The following is a 12,524-nucleotide window of genomic DNA, read 5'->3' as shown; positions in this document are numbered from 1 at the left end:
ATGGACTCCACTTTCAGTAACAGTAAAAGCATTTAGGATCCAACAGGGCTGACCCTCAGTTAGTAAAAGGCAAAAGATTTATACCATCTGAAGAGAAACCAGAGTATGACCCTCAGTTAGTAGATAAAGGTTGTCCCCTGACATTAAGTCTAGTTGTGTCCCACTCTGGGGGTTGGTGCTCATCTCCACTTTTAAGCCGAAGAGCTGGTGTTGTCTGTAGACACCTCTAAGGTCATGTGGCTGGCATGACTGCATGGAGTGCTGTTACCTTCCCACCAGAGCGGTACCTATTGATACACTCACATTTGCATGTTTTCAAACTGCTAGGTTGGCCGAAGCTGGGGTGACAATGGAGGCTCATGCCACTCCCCGGATTTGAACCTGTGACCTTTCAGTCAACAAGCTCAACAACTCAGCGGCTTAACCCACTGCACCACTGGGGGCTCCCGACCCTCAGTTATATTTAAAGGCACATGTCACAAAGATTTTTCTAATACAAAATTTGTAATATGCCCAACAAAAGAGGCATTGACTGAACGTTCCACCATGACATGTACCACAAGGAAACATTATCTGTTTTATACTGCCAATGTTTTAGTTAGGGTAGACAATATTTCTTTCTGAAAGGGTGGCAACATTATGCAATACACCTAAAACACAAGGTTTTTTTATTTTACTAAATACACTTTTAGACGTTGAAGCTAGGGAAGTTTCCCATTGCTTAATTTGTACTAGGTAATCTACCTTGTTCCATTCAACTCTAACTTTATTAACATTACATTTTTTCCTGCTTTCCAACATATTCCAACAATTAGAATCAGCATTCTTGGAGCAACTTTATGATGGATTGCCTTAGGCTCCATTCAGTTAACTGTGTAGGCTTAACCTTTCTTGATAGGATGGCTTGGAGTACTTTTTTTGCCTGTTACAGTTTGACCTATACAATCAAGCTAAGCTAACTCTGTGGAAACCTAATTTGCAAGACAACACTTTATATGGAAATATATATTGCTTGTTGTGGGATTTGTCTTTAGGTCCAGCATTGTTTCTCTTTTAAATATTTATTTAGTGCAGAGTAATTATTATTTACCTGCCTGTGAACCGTGATGACATTTACAACTACAGTATCTTTTAGTGTTTATAACAGTGGTTTTCAACCTGTGTGTTCCCAGGTGTTTTGGCCTACAACTCCCACAAATCCCAGCCAGTTCATCAGTTGTTAGGATTTCTGGGAGTTGAAGGCCAAAACATCTGGGAACCCACAGGTTGAGAACCAGTGGTCTATAGTGGCTACCTTAGCAGCCACCTCTCCAAAAAGGTCAACATTGACACTGAAATACAACACCGCCTGAGCTCTACGAGTGCAGCATTTTTCCAAATGAAACAGAGAGTGTTTGAGGGCCGGGACATCCGTAGAGTGACCAAGGTGCTTGTTTATAAAGCTATTGTCCTCCCAATCCTGTTATACACCTTTGAAACGTGGACTGTCTACAGATGTCACACTCAACTCCTGGAACGATTCTATGTGTTGCCTCCAAAAAATCCTGCTAAACTCTTGGGAAGACAGGTGGACAATGACAGTGTGCTGGAAAAAAGCAAAGACCACCAGTATTGAAGTGATGCTCCTTCACCATCAACTTTGCCTGATCACTGTCTCCCAAAGCAGTTACTCTACTCCCAACTCAAGAATGCAAAATGGAATGTTAGTGGACAGAAAAAGAGATTTAAAGATGGGCTTAAAGCTAACCTGAAAAACTGTGTCATAGACACCAAGAATTGGGAAGCCCTTGCCCTTGAGTGCTCTAACTGGAGGTCAGCTGTGACTAGCAGTGCTGTGGAATTCGAAGAGGCAGGAATGGAGGGTGAAAGGAAGAAACGTTTCAAGAGGAAGGTGTGTCAAGCCAATCCTGACCGGGACTGTCTTCCACCTGGAAACTGATGCCCTCACTGTGGAATAACATGCGGATCAAAAATAGGGCTCCACAATCACCTATGTATCCACCACCAAGAAGGCCATTATACTCAGACAATGAGGGATCACCTAAGTAAGTAAGTAAGTAAACAAGTAAGTAAGTGTCTATATATAGACTATCAACTCTGAGTAGCTCGGCTTGCCCTGTTGTGTTGGGCATATTAATGATGTCTACAGGAGAGAGAAAAGATGCTAGGTGGAACAGTCGGCCTAAAGTTTATTCTGTTCCACTGGTACTCCAACAATGTTTATTTAAGAGCTGTGCTTGATCAGAACAAATGTACGTATTTGTACAATAAGCTAAAAAATTGGGTTTTTCTTTTTGAGGAGTAAAATGTGTGCTTAATTGAATGTTTTAAGTGTTTGTTATGAACATTCCCTCTCAGATATACAGGATTGCTTGCAATGTTTTGACAGCATTATCAGCTTAAAATAATATTTCCTCATAGAAATCTATTCTTAGTTTCCAGATCCCCCAAATGTAACTGTTTTTTAAAATTTTAGTCCACCAAGTAAAGGATGCAGGCTTGAAGGCAAAATAATAAAGGAAGGAATTACTGTCATTCATGGTACTACTCATATTAGCACAACATCTTGGATGGTTTTGATCTTTAAAGGTTTTTAAAGCCAGTCCTTATCTGATAAGTTTAAGTTATGTGACCTGGCACTAAATGTTAGGTTGGAAGAACATATTTAACTAGATTCATTTAGTGTATGATAGGAAGAGAGGCTACCGTATGATTGCCTGTCTTCTTGTGTCTCTTAGTTAAAGATAAAAAAACAGCATATGTGTCAGTACTGTAAAGATTACCATCTGTGTTGAAAGGCTTGGATTTTAAATCTGTGTAAGAGCATATGCTCAACATTTAATTCCAAAGCTGTTTTTACAGCTGTATTGAATCAAAGAACCTTTTCTCTGAAAAAGCTAAAAGAAGAAACAATAATTTCCTTTATCTGAAGGAAAATAAGATGTTGAAATGAGGAATGGAACAGCTTATGCAGAGTGGACTCTGTTTAGGAATTGCATTCAAAGAACTTGTTTAATATAAAAGACTAGATTATGACCTCAGTTCTTCAAGTAGAAATTCAGATTACCAATATTTTTTGCATATCAAGCCTATACGCATAACAGTGAAATGGCCACCATTTCCAGTGTATATCCAGCCCGAGAGAGGAGTAAGAAAATCACAGAACAGTAAAGTGTAAGAGTTGGGTTTGATCAGAACGAAGGACTACCTAACCCAGCATTCTGTTTTCAAAGGGGTCAGGCACATGCCTATGGGAAACCCACAGTAGTACATGAAGGAAAAAACACACAGAGGCTGCATCTATATTGTAGAATTAATGTATCTTGACATCACTTTAGCTGCCATGACTCAATGCTATGATACTATGGAAAGTGTAGTTTTACAAGGTCTTCAGCCTTCTCTGCCATAAAGTGTTGGTGCCTCATCAAACTACAACTCCCACGGTACCATACCATTGAGCCGTAGCAGTCAAAGTGGTGTTAATTTTATGCTGTATTTATTTATTTACAGTATTTATATTCTGCCCTCCTCGCCTCAAAGGGGACTCAGGGCGGATCACAGAACACATACACAGCAAACATTCAATGCCGTTAAACAGGATAGACAACAGCTAGAGTTATTATGTCGGCTTCAGCATCCTGGAGGTTGTGCTTGATTCCAGCCACAGGGGGTGCGGTCGCTCCATCCTCTATGACGAAGAGCCTTGATCACAGGCTTCCTCCTTCCTTTGATCCCCGGCTTTTTCTTGGTATTTCTTTTATGGTGCCGTAAAATACCCTGCTTAAGTGGTGCCTAATTTCTCTACTCACAGCTCACAGCTGTTTTCGAACTGCTTAGGTCAGTGGTTCTCAACCTGTGGGTCCCCAGATGTTTTGGCCTTCAACTCCCAGAAATCCTAACAGGTGGTAAACTGGCTGGGATTTCTGGGAGTTGTAGGCCAAAACACCTGGGCACCCACAGGTTGAGAACAACTGGCTTAGGTGGACAGTAAGCTGGGCTGAAGGTCGGTGCTCACCCCAACCTTGGCTTCGAACTGCCAGGCTTTCGATTTGTAAGATGTATTGCTGCTGGTGATTAATCAGCTGTGCTAAAGCCCGGCTCTGTAGATGCATCCAGAGTCTTGCTTTAGAGCAGTGGTTCTCAACCTGTGGGTCCCCAGATGTTTTGGCCTTCAACTCCCAGAAATCCTAACAGCTGGTAAACTGGCTGGGATTTCTGGGAGTTGTAGGCCAAAAACATCTGGGGACCCCAGGTTGAGAACCACTGCTTTAGAGACAGTTGCCTACTAACAGGCATAAGCAAATGTGGTGGTATGGTGAGTCTGTGAACACTTCCTTCATGTCTACTCTGGGACTGAAAAATGGCAAATACTTTTTTCAACTGAACACCTTCTACTGTTATAACTGCAATTGTAATCTGACAATACTTTCTGTCAAACACACACACACGACACATTATGTAGTAGAATTTAGTCAACACAGTCCAAAGAAAGTTTAAAAGAAAGAACCCAAAAGGAAAAAGATGAGCTGGAATTTCTTAGTAAATTTTGCACATGAGATCTGGATTGGAGAAAGAGTGAGAAACAAGTACTTCTGTACTGAAAACAAACAATCCTTGTTTTCTCTGTAGATTTCTCTTTATTCACAGTTTTATGCTTTTTAATCATCAGTGTCATCTAGATGAGCATAAATCACTGTGACTGGATCTTACATTTGCTTGTGTTCTGTATACTAATATGAAAGACCTACTAGTGTTTCATGTATTCCCTGGCATTTTGGCTTACTTTGTAAAATAAAATAGACCTTCTATATTCATGGTATATGTATGTACATAGGCATACCATGACCACTTCCTCTAGCTGAAGGAGTATCACACAAAAACACTTGCCCAGATAATTTTGTCAGCCTTTTATGCTGTCATAAGACCAATCATTTTATCTCACAATAACACAATAATTCTCTCATCGAGACTTTCCCTATCCATTGGCTAATGTGATGGCACACCCGAGCCTTTGGGAAAACTATATTGTCTGGCTTTACTCAGGGGCTATCTGATACCTTAAGACCTCTAGCAGACAGAGGCACTTTGAAGCAAGGTGAAAAGATAACCAAATGAGTTTACTGAAACAAGATTAATAAAGCGTTAACTCCACTCGGGACTATCATAACTTAAAACAATAAATTACCAAAAGAGATTTTGCTGGTTGCAGTAATCTTTCTGGACTCTTTGAAAGTCTCTTGCCTCTGGTGCAAAGCGATAGTTATAAACTGTCTCAATCTTCTTGTGAAGCATAAGCTGGCCATAAGCTTATGTTGTCTTTTGGACTGGTGGTATAAAAATAATGCTGAGTCCAGGTGCTAAGAATGCCTGTTTGAATTGCTTGGCCCTAGGATTACCAGACAATCCCAAGCCTTAGTCACAGTAGCTCTGCTGTAGAAGGAGAGCAATCAGCAACAAAGAAGGGTGGGATGTAAGACAATCTCTCATAACACGAGCGAAAGGGGCAGCCAGAATTGTCAAAGGGCTGGAGGTAAGATCCTGTAAGGAATATATATAAATATGTTGTGCTATTCGCTTAGAAAACAAATGGGAGGTGCATACACTTATGAACTTCTCGTGAAACTTGAACTAGAAGCTGAAAGTCAGAGATATCGGGAAATGCTCTTTGATGCAATGTGTTAGTTAAACTGTGGAAGTAATTGCTCCCTGATGTAGATATAGCTTTTAAGAGGTCATAAGGTGAAGGGGATGGGGAGGCCGTCTATTAGTGGAAAGAATTCCTTCTGGTATCAGAGACAGCATGACTTTCAGTACTAGTTGCATGGATGTCCTATTGTAGACTTCCTGTAGGCAACTGATTTGCCACTTTGTGAACAGCACACTGAGCTGCATCTACACTGGGGAATTAATTAAGTTTGAACCCATGTTGTCATGGCTCAGTGTTATGGAATAATGTGACCTGTAGTTTTACAAGGTTTTCAGTCAACCCTCCAAAGATTGCTGGTGCCTGATCAAACTACAAGTCCCATAATTCCATATCATTGAGCCCCAGCAGTTTAAATGGGGTCAAACTGCATTCAGTGTAGATGTACCCTTGGTCTCATAATTGTTCTTATGTAAAATGTTCTTCAAAAGACAAGAACAGTAGTTGCAGTGATTGATAGCCATTGGACCACCTTACAATCTTTTATTTTTCATTCTTTCAACTTGATAGTTGAAGCATTGTTTTAATGGTTGTCTGTGTATATTCTCACTGATTCCTACAATTCAGTTGTGATAGTAGTTACACTCCTTTGTTTCTGGAAGCTGATTTTCCCAAATATAGACATAATGTTCACATAAAAATCATAGTTGGATTGCAGTATGTTGACATTTGGAACCTCCTTGTAATGAGACAGCACTTAACATTGAGATGATAGGTTGAAGAGAGAATTACATTGATACCAGAGAAGACTACTGCAAATTGTTACATAGCTTAATGTCGAATGCAGCAGGAAAATGATTCCCCCACCATCTTTAAATATATACGGGATATAGAATTAATGACTAAATCCTTCAGGGTTTAAAGAGAAACCTGAAATTAGAGAATTGCTATTGAATTATCTCTCCAATTTGTTTGGTTGCATTTTTCTGACACAATAAATAAATACATAAATAAATAAATACATCTCTCCAATGGGTGTATTTACTGAGTTTTCTCTAGTCAATGGGAATAAATACACATCTTTGAAAGTTACTAGTAAATCTGACTTCATTTTGTTTTATTCCTTAACTAGCTTGGGGCCCCAGTGGTGCCTGGGTTATTTGAGAAAGGCATTGTTTGTTTTTGAAGTTTGGTAATATAATTTTGGTAGTGTATAACACTATTTATTAGAAAAAAAGCCAGTCTTTCCTTTTTGTGTGAATGCTCCCATTAGAAAATGCATAAGGATGTGATGAACTAGAATTCCCAGAATAATGGATCAATTATTTCCAAACCTTTGTTCAAAGTTGGTCCTGATGGGTCTGTGTGCCAAGTTTGGTCCAGATCCGATATCAGCTGGGTTCAGTGTTCTCTGGATAAGGGTGAACTACAACTCTCAGATTCCCGGGGCAATCACCCCCAAACCCAGGCAATATTCACAGTTGCCCATGTTGGGCCTATGTGCCAAGTTTGGTCCAGTCCGTTATTTGTAGGGGGTCACAGTGGTCTGTGGAAGTAGGTGAAGGTACTGCAGCGCAAATCCTATTGTCTGTGATTCATCCTCCCCTAACCCTCACCTGGACAGACACACATACACCTTTTTCACTTTTATCATGTGTATAGATAAATAGATATAGATAAGTGACACAATTCAGGACTATGGTTAGCTCATTGGTAGTTTTCCTCAAGGCTAAAGTGGACATGCATGTCTTTCAAAGAACACGTCAGTCTAGATTTCCATTTTGTTCCAGCCGTTAAAAACATGTTTTGTAATGCAGAACCTTCCTTGGAGAACTAAAATGTTGTATTTCTACTTAAGCCCTTATTTTGCTGATTATTTTTAAGGCTGTACTAAAGGGAAAATGCATGTAATTGAAATAATTGCATATTTCCCTCACTGCCTCCCCTCCTTTCCCTCTATTTCCCTGTTTAATTTTAGTCTCTAAGCTTCATGTGGGAGCAACCTGTCCTCTTGTGTATTGCAAAATGTCATGAATGTTTATGCTGCTATCCATGCAGTATTTCATGGATTATTTATAATCCATCTCTACATCAGTGAATATTTTCCAAAATATTGATTTGCTATTTAAAGAATGGTGGGGGTACGGGCAGAGAGTGACATCACAGCTTTCTGTATTTGCTCTGATACCTGTTTATTAGAGCTGTTGCTTATTTGTTTCTCTATTAAACTCTCCAAGAAGCCCAGAACTTGGAGCACTGGATTATGGATTAACATGTTAATTTCTTCTTGGGTTCAGCAATGTTTTTGCCTAGGTAAGATCCCACCTTTGTGGTGTAAAGTGTGACCCTAGGATATTTTGTATGTTGGCTGGAATCCTGTTGGGGAGATATGCATGCATAACTATCCTCCACCCCACTCCCCACTCCCCATTCCCCACCACTCCATCCCCATTCATTGGGCAGCATCCGCTGGAAGAGAAGGGAATCCATTCCAGCCAATCAGGAAACAGTCAATTGCTGTTCCCACTCTTTCTGTGAACAATCTTTAGTGAAACTTCCAGCTCTAGATTATGCATCGACAACAGCCCAACAGGATCTCAACCACCATATCTTAGGAACTGCAGGACTTTTAGGATCCCCCGGTGGTGCAATGGGTTAAACCCTTGTGCCGGCAGGACTGAAGACCAACAGGTCAGAGGTTTGAATCCAGGGAGAGTGCAAATGAGCTCCCTCTGCCACCTTCAGCTCCCTATGCGGGGACATGAGAGAAGCCACCTACAAGGATGATAAAACATCAAAACATCTGGGCATCCCCTGGGCAACGTCCTTGCAGACAGCCAATTCTCTCACACCAGAAGCAACTTGTAGTTTCTCAAGTTGCTCCTGGCATGAAAACAAAAGGACGTTAGATGTTGTATTTAAGATATGGCATAGATGTTGCCTTTGTGTCATGGCAGCTAGTGAAAATGATGCGGTAGCTGTTTCTGTGGGTTGTGGATTTGGCAGTTTTAACAATACAGGCCTCCCTCTGTTCTGTTTCTTTGCCGATTGTGTTGCCATGGTTAAAAATACTCAACCTTTGTGAAATATTACATCAAGAGAACAGTTGTTTTAAAGTACAAGAGTTAACCAAAGAGCAAGACAAATACATGAGATTCCTGTCTAGTCAAATGCTTTCAAAATTGTTCTGGTTCCTAAAAAGAGTTGAATTGCAATTTACTTAAGAACAATAATAAATGTATTGGACCAACATTTCTCAACCTGGGGGTCAGGACCCTTGGGGGGTTGTGAGATGTCAGAAGGGTCACCAAAGACCATCAGAAAACACAGTATCTTCTGTTGGTCATGGGGGTTCTGTGTGAGAAGTTTGGCCCAATTCTAATGTTGGTAGGGTTCAGAATGCTCTTTGATTGTGGGTGAACTATAAAGCCCAGCAATTGCAACTCCCAAATGTATTTTCCCCAAACTCCAGCAGTGTTCACATTTGGGCATATGGAGTTTTTGTGCCAAGTTTGGCCCAGATCCATCATTGTTTGAGTCCACAGTGCTGTCTGGATGTCAGTGAACTACAACTCCAAAACTCAAGGTCAATGCCCACCAAACCCTTCCTGTATTTTCTCTTGGTCGTGGGAGTTCTATGCGCCAAATTTGGTTCAATTCCATTGTTGGTAGAGCTCAGAATGCTCTTTGATTGTAGGCGAACTATACATCCCAGCTACTACAACTCCCAAATGACAAAATCAACCCCCCCCCCCCAACCCCACCAGTATTCAAATGTGGGCGTATTGTGTATTTGTGCCAAATTTGGTCCAGTGAATGAAAAAGCATTCTGCATATCAAATAGTTACTTGACTATTCATAACAGTAGCAAAATTACAGTTATGAAGTAGCAATGAAAATAATTTTATGGTTGGGGGTCACCACAACATGAGGAACTGTATTAAGAGGTCGCAGCATTAGGAAGATTGAGAAACACTGTATTAGACAAATTAATATCTCTGGTATGCCAGAATCAGAATTCACAAATAAGAGAACCATTATTTATTGTATATGTCTCATTGACAATCAGGTAGTAGCAGCAAGGCCAAACTCTGAGTGGGTGAGGGATTCATCTCTAAATGGTGGGGTGAGGCATTCCTCCTGTTTGAGCCCATTAGACAATTCTTCATATTCAAAATTTTAACCTTTCTTGCTCCACAAGAAGGACCATTCATTATCTTCAGTGGTATATTTGCAAAGTTAGAACTTTGAAACTTCTTATTGCAGAAGAAAATGAAAATAATTTCTTTGTGCAGTTAAGTGCAATGAATAACACAGCAAAATGACTGACAATATAATTACCAATCACTAAGAAAAGTACAATACAGATATAATTTAATCCCCCTCATTCATACTTCCCTGAGAACAAAGTGTTCTAAACAGCTTAAAAATTAAATATTGTTTAATAGTAGCACTAGTGAGAGAGCAGAAGCCAGCTGGTCTGCATTCCAGTTCCAAAAGTAGACCGATGATTCACTTAAAATATGCCAACCTTCAGCAAAAATTGAGAGAACTTAATTATCACACTGCCTTCACACATGCAAAATAGCGGTGTGTGTTACTGGGGAGTTATACCCTTGTTTTACGCACTTCAAATATGAGTTTTCTCTTACCTGCATGCACACATTTAATAAGCTGTAGCTTTTGGCAATCTTGGCATATATTTATGTGATTACTGCTAAGTAGATTGATTAGCTAGCTAGATTTGCAGTTTGTAAAACATAGGCAATCTGTGTTGGATCAGATTCAGGACACATTTGATGATGCATTCTATTCCCATAGTGGCAGCAGATGTCCGCGGAGAGCCCACAAGGAGAACATGATAGTACCCTGTGGCTCATATTCACCAGTAACTTGTATCAAAAGAAATACTACCTCTGGAAATAAAAATGGCTTTTATGACTAGCTGCCATTAGTAGCTTTGTCCTCCATTAATTTTCCTAATTAATAACTAAAGTTATGCATCAGGACTTCTCAAGGGATGGTTTTTTTCTGTGTCGGGGCACCTTGAGAAACTGCAAGTCGCTTCTGGTGTGAGAGAATTGGCCATCTGCAAGGACATTGTCCAGGGGATGCTCAGATGTTTTTGATGTTGTACCATCCTTGTAGGAGGCTTCTGTCATGTCCCTGCATGGGGAGCTGGCGCTGACAGAGGGAGCTCATCTGTGCTCTCATAGAATCATAGAGTTGGAAGAGACCTCATGGACCATCCAGTTCAACCCCCTGCCAAGCAGGAATATTGCATTCAAAGCACCCCTGACAGATGGCAATCCAGCCTCTGTTTAAAAGCTTCCACCACACTCCGGGGCAGAGAGTTCCACTGCTGAACAGCTTTCACAGTCAGGAAGTTCTTCCTCATGTTCAGATGGAATCTCCTTTCTTGTAGTCTGAAGCCATTGTTCCATTGCGTCCTAGTCTCCAGGGAAGCAGAAAACAAGCTTGCTCCCTCCTCCCTGTGACTTCCTCTCACATATTTATACATGGCTATCATATATTTTCTCGAATTCCAACCTCCAACCTCTCGGTCTTCAGTCCTGCCGGCTCAAGGATTTAACCCATTGTGCCAAAGGGGGCTCCTAGGACATGGGTATGGATTGGCAACAGTTTTTTTTAATGTGCCAGTGGTTGGCACTGTTTTTGTGCCCATTGAGTCTTCTTTCCATATTTACTGTTTTGACTTTTGTGGATGTGATTAAAAATGTTCTCTAGGAATTTTTAGATTATCCAGTATGACTATATGATTAACTTTCTCCAGATTGTTCCAGCAATCTCTAGGTCCTACAATGTGATTCTATGTCCAGCTATCAGTTGACCACAGACCTAGAATGTCTTAGAGAGGTGTTAGATAGAAATTAGCAATTTCTTTATTCACCCTTTTTTCATTTTCACAGGGGTTCTGTGCCTAACCCCCAACTAATGTGGAGGGTTGACTGTACATGTTTCTTTCTTTCCTGGAAACTGCCAGGGAGGGGAAGCAAATGGCTCATGACCTGGCACCAGACTGGGACCACTATTCTAAGTAGCACTGTTACTTATCACTGCATTTAGTGGAAAACAATTATACAGTGTGTGAAGAAGCACCAATTTCATGAAAGACAACTGGCAAAGTTGAGAGAAATACACACCCACATATATCTAGACAAAACAGATGCCAACGCTAAACAAAGAAACTAGTTAATATTCTATCTCACTCTATAACATATACATAAACCCCAGTCAGTCCTCACTACTACTTCTAGTGACCAGCTGTCTCATTTGTCACTTTTTTGAATGATTGGATATTTCACTATAGAAGTGTTGTGCCACTGACAGCCATTTTTTTATTTTCTGAACTTTCAGATGCCATGTTTAAGGTTCCTTTAGAGCCATTTTATAAAGCAACAGGAATCGATACCTTCTAGTTATTGGACATGACACTGCAGACCCCTAAAATATATTAACAAGAATATATTAACATTTGTCATCAAGCCAGCATGAACACTGGTGGGAGGAATTTCATGTTGGAAGGATCTGAGATGAAATAGCAATAAGAAACCAGTCTAGAACAAACGTGGACGACTTTTCAAGATGTGGTGGGCCCATATACCCCAAGGACTCACAGCTTAGGAGGAAATTTGTTCCCCAAAAGATTCCAGTATGGTAAATGAGACCCTTGAGTCACAGGGAACAATGAGGTGGCACCATTGTATTTGTGCACACTAAAAGAGATGTCATCTCACTCTCGGGCACCATTTTTGCAGTTGTAGCCATTGTTTCTTTTGCAGGATGGGCTGAGGATTTCTGGGTGGGTACATGGGCACATTTCTAGGTGGTTCAGGGACATTTTGACTTCTGTGTGACA

This window comes from Anolis sagrei, chromosome 2 (genome assembly GCF_037176765.1).
Source record: "Anolis sagrei isolate rAnoSag1 chromosome 2, rAnoSag1.mat, whole genome shotgun sequence".
Classification (NCBI taxonomy): domain Eukaryota; kingdom Metazoa; phylum Chordata; class Lepidosauria; order Squamata; family Dactyloidae; genus Anolis; species Anolis sagrei.
Note: the sequence above shows the minus strand (reverse complement) of the source record.